Consider the following 9,642-nt stretch of genomic DNA (forward strand, 5'->3'; position numbering starts at 1 on the left):
GCACGTGTACTTGACGTTGTTTGTTTCCATTTGATTCAATGATTGCTTGACCATCTTTGCCGGTATATACGAGTCTGTAGTACTTATATTCGAACATCCTTTTGGCTGAATGGCTTACCTGTAGTGATGCCCGCATTTGCTATTTCCCTACTGGGCTGATTGGTTAGCTCAGCTGGATATGCATTTTTTCAAGTGTTAGTAATGCACTTCAATAATACGATTACATAGTATGCTATTCCGTTGAGCCATAGAACGAGTGCAAGTAAGTATTCGAAGATTCATATGTGTGGATAAATGCATTGCTAACCGGTTGTTCAAATAAAGCTATTTCTTTAAAAATGAAAAGGAAATTTAACATTGATATTATTCAATTATATGGATTCAATTATATGGATTCAATTATATGAAGTACGTTTTCCCGCAAGTTATAAGCCTGACAAGCTTCTCAGTAGTAAACTTTAATAAAGTGATAGCTATACTAAATAATTTGTATTTTTTGAAAGGCGACTTTTTCTGTTTGTAATTCTCGAGAACGGCTGTAATGATTTCTTTTTTAATTTCAGACACCTGCTGCAGAATTTTCAAGGATGGTTATAGGCTAAAGAAAAATTTTATATATACAGAAGGCGTGGCACTTTCGATACAAACAGAATTTTTCATAGTGCACATCTCTCGAAATGTTCATGGTAGAGTTATGGAACTTAGTGTGGATATATATGAGGTCATTCTCATATTCAGGTAAAAAGGGAGTCCCCTTCTTCGTATGTATGTATATATAGAGGTCGATTTTGAACAGAAACTCCCTGGGAGTTTTCTCTCTTTTCCCTTTCCTCCTATCATGAATAAAAAATTCCCTGAGGATTTTTTATATTAAATGACGGAGTTGAGCTGTGAAAAATAGTCAATGGGCGAGCCGCTTTTTGACCCACATCCCCTGCAAAAGACTGGTGATCTTCCGACTCTGAAGAAGAGAGAATTGGCATTACCTCCTAACTGTCCTCCACGATGCGCTTCTGGTCATGACGCTGAAGACTTTGGCAATGGTTGGGGCCTGCAGAATCCTAGCCCCTGGACATAAGTTGTTAATAAATTTTAAAATACGCGTTTAACCAAACTTATCTAATTTTCTCTGAAATCTTAATAACAAGGACACAAGTGCAAACGACTCCGTTCTTGTTTCTTACGTGTTATTTAAATTATTGCATTAAAGTATTTTTTGCCATATCTAACTATGTATGCATTTTATAAACTTTTCTAATATATTTTGCATAATTCTTATATATATATTTTGTGTATATATTTTGCATAAATTTTGCGCATTCAATTTGCATATAAATCCGAGCTCTAATTATGAGTTTTTTTTTTTCTTGACAACAGTGATTCAAAAGCTATATATATATTTTCTGCTCAAAACACTAACGTCAACGCTAATTTTCATCAAAGTGTTCCAAAATTAAACCAACAAGAAGCCGTTTTGTTTGATTAAGATGCATGCTGTTTTATGTTTTCGTCATTTGCTGACGTATTTAAATAAACTATGCACTTTTGTACTAATTTTCATTCACAACCTGAAAATAAAATACTTCCCACATTTTGTGTTGATTTTCAGTAAAGTTATTGCCAATTATCTGTTGCACGTGGAGCAAGATTTAATTAAGTGATCTCCTTATGGGATTTTTTGTTCAAAGCTAAGACAACGCAATATCTAGAGTAAATTTTAACTGGACTGAGTTAATGATGACACAGCTTGAAACGTATGTACTTAAAGACCTGCCGCAAAATAAAAGAAATTGGAAAAAGCCTTAAGTACAAAATTTATAAAATAAGTTATCTTTATAATATTGCGCTTACTCATGTAAATGGCATGCTCATAACTAGACAGCGGATTAGTAAGCAAAAAAAAATAATGGAGCTAAAAATATGAACCACACAACTATAAGCAAAATGTTTGAATTTGAAATGCTTATGGGCATTTCCTGGGTTACGGACGCGACATTCGTACGACTTTAGAGTTAAATAAATCATATGAAAACTGAAGTCACTTGTAAGAAAATTTGCCGTTGTGTAGCTTTTATACCGTGCTTTGGTTGGAAAAAAAATCAGGTGCGCTTGTAAAACTGACGTAGAGAAAATCGATGAAAAACAGAAGTGATTTCAGAGTACATGTAAAAATAAGCAAAACTCAGCGAATCCTGAAAGGTTTTCCTTTATTAAACATTCTTTAAATAAAGTCAAATTATGGACCGTAAAAACCAAATCATCTTTAATCAGAAGCAATTTTTTGTTGAGTTAATTTGGAATTAAAATCTGGTAACGGACGCAATGTATCAGACGTGACAGATTTTCCCCCACACAATATTTTATTACTAGTAACACATACTAAATTTAAGTTTTTATTTATTTATTTTTTTTTTTCAGTTCTTCTCTGCATCGTTTCGCATTTTCAAAACTTCTTTTCGCCATCTGAATACAAAATTGAAAGTTATAAAGTTTAGTTTCATTTTCAGTTNCTGACAGATTTTCCTCCATACAATTTTTTCTTACAGTAACACATACAAAATTTAATTTTTTATTCTATTTTTTCAGTCCTTCTCCCCACCATTTTGCGTTTGCAAAATCTCTTTTCACCATCTGAATACAAAATTGAAAGTTATAAAGTTTAGTTTCATTTTCAGTTTACCTTTTTTGGGAAATGCCCTTATGTTTTGCATACAAATCCGCAGTCTACTCATACCAATTTTCTTTACACATTTTTTGATATGTTTTTAAAAAATATTTAGGAGAATTGAATGTACTTTTAAGTAGGATCTAATCAGGTTTTTGTTTTTAAATTTTCAATTGCAAAAAGCTAAATGTATGCAGACCCTAAGCTAGTCAGGCACGTAATCTCTCGACTAGACGGACATACACGCATATTAAATAAGTGATTTTTTTTTCATGCTACAAATTTAATGCAGACGCATGTACCTGCTTGCATATAAACAAAATGTTTGTACCCCTTAAACTTAGCAATGTTGAACACGTGCAGCTATTTATAAATTGTTTACCCTTCAAATTAAAAAAAAAAAAAATGGATAAAACTTCAAAGCGCCCTAATCTTTTAATACTTTACTAAATAAAGAAAATATTTTCATAATTGCAGGCTTACTTGCAGACATAAAATTATATGGTTACATAAAAATGCCTCCTCTTAAAAGGGTTAATCTCGGCATTCGTTTGAAGTAAAAAAGTGACAAGGAGGTTGAAAAGTTTTCGGCGAACTTTTAGTGCGAAGCAGCAAAAACGGAAAATATGTAGCGATTCATGCTTAAGAATTATGTAAATAGGAGTCAGCAGGCTGTCATAAATGTCCATGAAACAGGTGTTGAGAATGACCGAGTTGCGAAGCAAATAATAAGGCGCGCACAAATATACAGAGTACTTCAATTTACGTGTTACCAAAGAAAAATCGCATACTTTCTTTATTTATGAAGATATTCTGTTGAATTAAACACAAAGGGTAGGCAAATGAATGCTCTCAAAAATTTTCAGTTTCGCCACCCTTGGCCTGAATTATCGCACGTTGCCCGCAAGTGGCTCTGCGGTATTTTGGTCCATTTAGCGTAGGTCCAGTTGAAATTTACTGCTGGTGTTGCGCTGTCTTTGCTCTGAACACAAGATCTTACAAGGACTTGCATATACCAACCTTTGTGAGGCCAACACAGACAAAAGAATCAAGTAAGATAATATTAGTAATATTAAAATTGTTGATGTCCTTGTAGTCGTCATGATTCCCTCTACAAAAATCAAGGATCCTTTTTATTTTTCGATTTTTTTTAAGTACAATTTTAATGGTTTAAAACTGACATGTTGTTTCAGTTATATGACAACATTTAAACATAGCCAAATGTGTTTTTTTTTGCAAAGCTAAGTCAACTTTTTATCTTTCATCTTTTTATATATACAAAAGATGTTTGTCGAAAGAACACTTTTTTTAATACTTTTTATATAAATAAACGTCATAACTGCTTGGGTCTTTGATTATTTTGTTTTCTGAATTTTTTCGGAGTTCTTCGGATATTATTTTTCCCGACTATTTTTGGTTCTATTCTAACAAATCTGTTGCATTTTTTTTTAACTTCCAGATTCAGTTAAGACTCTTCGGGACCTTAAATTCTTGGTATCAATTAATATGTCGCAAATTTTCTGAATTTTTTCGGGACTTTTGCAAACTCTTTCAATTTATTGCAGTACTTTTCTGGTCTTTGTGGGTTTATTTCGGAACCTCACGAAGCATTTCCGCAACTTTTAGGTCGAAAATACTTTCTAATTTTCACTTTGCTTTTTTCGAGTTCTCTTTCCATCGTTATTTGTTTTAGATGCGGTTCTGATAATCCTCCGGCTGCTTGGCAACCTTACTACTACCTTTGAAAGCTTTTGTGCCCTCGAAATAAGCTGCTTAATGTTATGCTCAGCCACCACCCAAATATATGAGTATTTGTGAACTCTCAGTTTTTTACACTTCAAATAGCTATTCAAACAAGTTTAACGCAGTTATCTATATAACTTTCTCTGCTGCGGTTCTATGTACAAAGTATATACGAGTACGTATATATGCATCATGACACAATGTCAAAGCTAAAGAGTATTCATTGAAAGCAACTATAGCCGTCAGATAAAAGCAACGCGCTTGAGTTACAGCTGTAAAGCTGGCGACTGAGCGTACAAAAGTTAAATAAAAACGTAATATGCCAGGGATGCCAGCTCTTTCTCCCTTTAGAAATATACAAAGAACCCAAAGGACCTCTTAATAAGAGCGCAGTCAATGTGCCAACATCGTTTCAAGAAAGGAAGGAGGTTTGTATTAAGGATCTCATTATCAGGCATAACTGGGTAAATTTTACTAGAATTCATAATTTCGTATATTTTGTGCTATGCACTATATAAAGGCTTTTGCTCAGATTCGCCATCGTACATCGAATCCAAACAGAGTTCAAATTCCATCAAAATTAACGAATACTCTTCCACTTGGCATTCCTGAACGTAACGGCAAAGCAAATTGCATGAATAGAGCGCGACAAGATGAGTATAAAATGAAAGCGTGGTGATAAGTGATATATGTATGTTTGTATGTGCGAGCACAATGGGTATTTGTATTTATAAGCACGCGAACTGAGACTCACGCTTGTGCAGTTTTAAGCGCATTGTATTACTAATTATAATCATCGCTCGAATAAAGAAACAGTGTAAACGCCACATACCCTATTATTCGATAATTCTTAATTATATAGTGATCCTTACTTATGCTTTTTGCTGCTTATCTAGATTTTCATGAGCGATTCATAGAAAAATTTTCTGGAAACTTGACTGAAAATTGTGATTTATTAGCAAAAATTGCTTTATTTTATGTAACGGGTGATTTTTTTGAGGTTAGGATTTTCATGCATTAGTATTTGACAGATCACGTGGGATTTCAGACATGGTGTCAAAGAGAAAGATGCTCAGTATGCTTTGACATTTCATCATGAATAGACTTACTAACGAGCAACGCTTGCAAATCATTGAATTTTATTACCAAAATCAGTGTTCGGTTCGAAATGTGTTTCGCAAACCCAATTGCTGCGAACGGCGACGAATCGACATTTCACGGTCTTCAGCAACACTCTCAGAAACAGACGCAATATTCTCTTCTGTACGCACTGTACGCATTCGTGTGGTTGGTTTAATGTCCAATAAAGTAAACTGAGTGCGAAACTTGGTCACAATCGCATTAATTGTTTGCTCACTTGGTCGATTATGTAGACCATAAATCGGACGTAAAGCGAACCGAACACTGATTTTGGTAATAAAATTCAATGATTTGCAAGCGTTGCTCGTTAGTAAGTCTATTCATGATGAAATGTCAAAGCATACTGAGCATCTTTCTCTTTGACACCATGTCTGAAATCCCACGTGATCTGTCAAATACTAATGCATGAAAATCCTAACCTCAAAAAAATCACCCGTTATAAGCGCCACATAACTTTCGATTCTACATAAAATAAAACTAAAACTCTTAAAAATAACGATAGGTCTCCACCAGTTTTGAGCAGAACCAAATTTTTTTGGCGTGGAATGACCCATATACGTATGTAGTTGATTTGGCGGCAGCTGGTTGGCTTATAGTTAACACACTTGTAGCAACGTTATTGTTTTGCTAACAAAATCCAATTTAAAAGCAATGTTTCAAAAACCCCTATTTAAGTGGATGCAGATGCAAATCTACCAATGCACTGTGCTAAATTTCCGGTTAGATGCACTAATAAGTAGTTTGTAGTGAAACGCAAATGCAGTGTACATGACTGTAAATTAATACAAGCATTACAATTCCTATGCCATAATTTGACAATAGTACAATGTTAGTAGACTAAGTAGCGTACAAAGGGAGGCATATTCCGTTATAATTTCCGCACTGAAATCCTTTCGCTCAGAATGTTGCTCATTGAATGTTGTTCTGATTTTTATTCCCATTGATATATATGTACCTATGGGAAGTTGCAATGTACCCGTGGCAGTGACCTGCAGCCGTGGCTGTGGAAAACGAAGACTTTAGGCATAGCTCAATTTTAAACCTTAGTCCCATAGCGAAAATAACCACGGACTGCTTGCTATCAAGCCTGGATTTTAGCTTAAATTTACTTTTGCGGTTTCCATCCAGAAGGGAATGGAGAAGATGAGAAGCTGCAGCTAAGGAAGTCACCTTTATCCAAGATGGATTGCGTTGCAGTGTCTATTCCAACCACTAAATTGGTTCCTGAGACCGGCAAATCATGCCATCATATTCCAAGTTGAAGTATTTTTGATTAAAACAATTATCACCGGTAATGGGCAGTTAGGAACGCATCTTTCTAGAATAGGACTCTCGTATAACAGTATAGGACGCAGCTGCTACCTAAATGGTAGCGAGCAAACAGTACCTACTTCAGTTCCTGTTGATTTAAGAGCAACTATTCATTGGTAACCAAAATTAAATTTGTGTCGAAATTCAAACTTTTAAACCTTCGAGAAAAAATTATAGTAAAAGAAGGTTAAGTAATTTTTTATTTTTATTTATTTATTTTTTTTTTGTTTTCGAAAAATGTTCTGGACCAACTTTCTACCAATCACCTAGTACTTTCACTTAATATCAGCTACACACATACATATTTGTAAAACGAAGGTCGAATCTTTGACCTTTACTACTTTTGAGGATGTTCACAACCGGCGTTATAGCTTCCCTTGCCGATTATTACTCTGCTGGCGAGAGATGAACCACCACTACTAGGTTTCTGTACCCAGAGTTTGGAACGGTGCATTCCTTCTGCTGCGGATTATAGTTTAATTTTATAGCGGACCTATCTTCGGGAGTGGGGGTTTTTGTTTGTCATAAATAGCTCACCTCAGAAAATATGTTCTAAGCCAAATAGACAAAAAGTGCAGCTTCAGTTGCGAAAAACAATCAAGGATATTATTGCTAGCATTCATTTAAAGAAAATAACGAGCATGTAAAATTACTTGAAACTGAGGATATCTGTGAAAATCCCAACAGTTGGTATTCTCAAATGAAATGCTCTAAATGCGCTTCATTTATTTTGTTTCCTCACTGCACTCCCAATTCGTAAATTTATATAACTTTTCCTCCTCTACCAATCCAACTATTACTTCCAAGTATTTTAAGTGATTGCCTGTGCGCCGTGGAGAGCAGTTGTGTGCACAGATGTAGCTAAAATAAAATAAATATTAAACGAAATACACTCGCAAATGCCCAGATAAAAGAAATCTTCAAATAAAAGTTAAATCGCTCACTTTCGTCTATTCAACACCTCAACTAACAGCAATAAGTTCAGCAATAAGCCCGAAGATTGCTACTTTCCTCTCTTCCCACCATAGCCGCGAGCACCATCGCTTTTTCAAGCGACTCACCGTAGCGTTGCTAAGCACCTTGCCATATGCAATGAATTGCCGCTCTAATCCAAGCAATTCTTTTTTATTTTCAAGCGCATCATTCAATTTGTGCCTGAGTTCCGGAAAATGATAGTCTGTACGAAGTTTGCATGCCACTCTTCCGGTTCGTTTTTGCCGTCATCCGAGAAATATCACTTTGTTATCAACGCACAGGCGTGGGTACCCAGGTACCCAGGTATGGCGGTATGCTGTTCGTGTTTGCCTATTGGCTTTTCATGGTTTGCCATTTTTTATTGTTTGGCCGTCCAGCGTAGCCATTGACAACCAGCATTCAATTGGATTTATGGCCGGTTTTCCAGCCGCTACAAACACCAGCTGCAGGTGTACTAAGTGGTAATAGATGGTAAAGCGATGCGCGTTTGTTGGCGTTGCGCTACGATGGAGATAAATAAATGGGGCGCCTGTAAGAAATTTTGGTGTGGAGCCTGTGGAGGCGCCGGTATGAGTACATGCAGATGAATGTATGTACATTAGGGTGGTCCAAAATAAGTTAAGTAAAGTTTTGAAATCAAAATTTTTTTAGTGGTAGCTCAAATTTTTCCATGTATTTTATATGGGAAAATAAAGGTTTTCGTAGAAATACATATATTTACTCAAGAGTCATTTGCTGATAATAAACAAGCCGCTTATCCAAATTAAACAAGTTTGGTATCAAATGAAAGAGGACTAAAAAGCTATGAAACTGAAATATCTTAACGAGGAAAGCCACTTATTGGAAAATATTTCAATAAAAAATGTTACTTAATTACCATAGAACAAACCTTGGGTCAGGTATATGAATTTCTTTTATGTTAAACTATAAAAAAAAATATATATAGAGGTGGCAACCTTCGGTCTTTATTTCTGTTTAAAAGCTACCCAGTCGGAAAAGTAGTAATGCATTACATGCGTGATCAATAATATAATGTATTATACTACTGCTAACTATGTAATCATCATTCTAATGTATTCAAAAAGTTCCAAAAATTTCTTATTAAAACACATTCATTTCTCGATACTAGGTAATGGAAAATTGAATGCCTCACTTTTCTTAGGACATCGCCCTGGGAAAAAAATGCATTTTCGAATGTGAAAAGGGTTGCTTTACTGATTGTTTTTTCGATTACTATACATTACATTTTCCCACTAGGTACTTCCATAGTCCTTCATTTGATTCCAAATTTGTTTCATTTGGATAAGCGATTTATTTACAAATGATTTTTTATAAATATTTGACCAAGCTGTCTTTAAAAAAAGTTAGCTGCCTTTTACGGTCCCTGTCTATACCATTTCTACGAAAAAGTTGTTTTCCCCCCATATAAAATACTTGGAAAAATTTGAGCGCTTTGAGCGATCTCTAAATATTTTTTGATTTCAAAACAAAAAAAAATTGGGTATATTTTTTCGATATAGAACAATCCTAGGACGTGAGAGCTTAAAAATTCCGACTTAACCTTTTCCACATGCATTTTTGGACCACCCTAATGGACCACCTACATATGTATTTAAATTAATATATATATATATATATACCTGTATATATATTTACATAGTTAAGAGCAAGGTCTTTTCCACGTTTCCAACTTTTTGCAATTTTAAAAAATTTCAACAAACTTTCGTACAAATTTCGAGCTTGTTTAACAATTCTAAAAAATCAACCGTAATTTTTGGCCATTTGAAACTTGTACTTTATTCTACTAG

Source organism: Rhagoletis zephyria, unplaced genomic scaffold (genome assembly GCF_001687245.7).
Source record: "Rhagoletis zephyria isolate East Lansing unplaced genomic scaffold, Rhagoletis_zephyria_1.1 Rzeph_scaffold_00770, whole genome shotgun sequence".
Taxonomy (NCBI): domain Eukaryota; kingdom Metazoa; phylum Arthropoda; class Insecta; order Diptera; family Tephritidae; genus Rhagoletis; species Rhagoletis zephyria.